The sequence below is a fragment of the Penaeus monodon genome, chromosome 21 (assembly GCF_015228065.2).
Source record: "Penaeus monodon isolate SGIC_2016 chromosome 21, NSTDA_Pmon_1, whole genome shotgun sequence".
Taxonomy (NCBI): Eukaryota; Metazoa; Arthropoda; class Malacostraca; order Decapoda; family Penaeidae; genus Penaeus; species Penaeus monodon.
Window position 1 is genome coordinate 11,947,615 of NC_051406.1, and position 1,045 is coordinate 11,948,659.

At 36.1% G+C, this 1,045-nt stretch overlaps 1 protein-coding gene across 1 annotated transcript in view; it reads left to right on the plus strand.

The window, feature by feature from the left end:
* Window positions 1-1,045, plus strand: part of LOC119586221 (cardioacceleratory peptide receptor-like) — a gene marked incomplete at its 5' end in the record, with an annotated part of 29,763 nt that overhangs the window by 21,925 nt on the left and 6,793 nt on the right.

Here is a 1,045-nt window from a genome sequence, read left to right on the forward strand (position 1 = left end):
GGACGAAGCTTAAGCCGATAAGAGTTAACGAACATGTATAACGTGCGACTCTTCACGTTGTTCGGCGAGACAGATATGCGACCGAGATGTAACATACTTTAATGTTAGATTTTTGCAATTCGAACTTTGGTTTGGTGTGTGTCTTTTATGTCATAGAGTGGATTAGATATGTGTTATAGAGGGAAAGTATTGTTAAGGTTCGAAACCATCTGTGTTAAGCGATGTAGTAATCTCTCAATGCAGTAATCTTTAACAAAAAAAGACAAAAAAAGTAGCTTTATTTATCATTGCATATACGTAGTCTGTGGATGACAAGAACTTCCTTTGAAACAGGTAATGTATTCTATTTAATTCACCGGCCAAATGATATCCGGTAACTTATTGGATATGTATATTTTCTTTATTTTTTATCTCAGCTTTCTAAACCCAGTTCAGGCTTTTCTTTACTCTTTGTTAAAGATTCGCTGCTTAAGAAAAAATAAATAAAATAGGTCATTCTGAACAGGTCAATCTGATACTCACTAAGATGGAGACAAATCGGCATAACACAGTTTCATTTGTGTGATTAAAGCATACAAAATCAAATCTATCGAAGATGTAATGTCGACACGTCATATTAATAACTTCCACGGTATGATACTTCATTCTTAGCCACGTCTTTTCCACATTCATCACAATCTGTAAACGGCATGGATCGAAAATCACAGAACCTTTCATAAATACACTTAAACCGCTGGTTTCATAACCTTTGTCTTTGAATCAGTGAGTGCAGAAGACCAACCACTTTGACCTTATCCATATTAACCCAAGCCTATCCTAACCCTTTCCCCTCTTTTCCACCCTTCTCTAAAGGTCTAGACTGGCCCTAATGTATCTCTTTTTTTCAGCTGTGGAGACGAATGTGATGCATGTAACCTTATAAACGCCTATATAAACGTAGCACATAGACCCTTTAAAGCAGAACAGATCTGTGCTTGCCTGTCATCTAAAAAAGAAATAATATATATACATACCAAATCCGTGTGTTATGGAGATAAAGTATGGC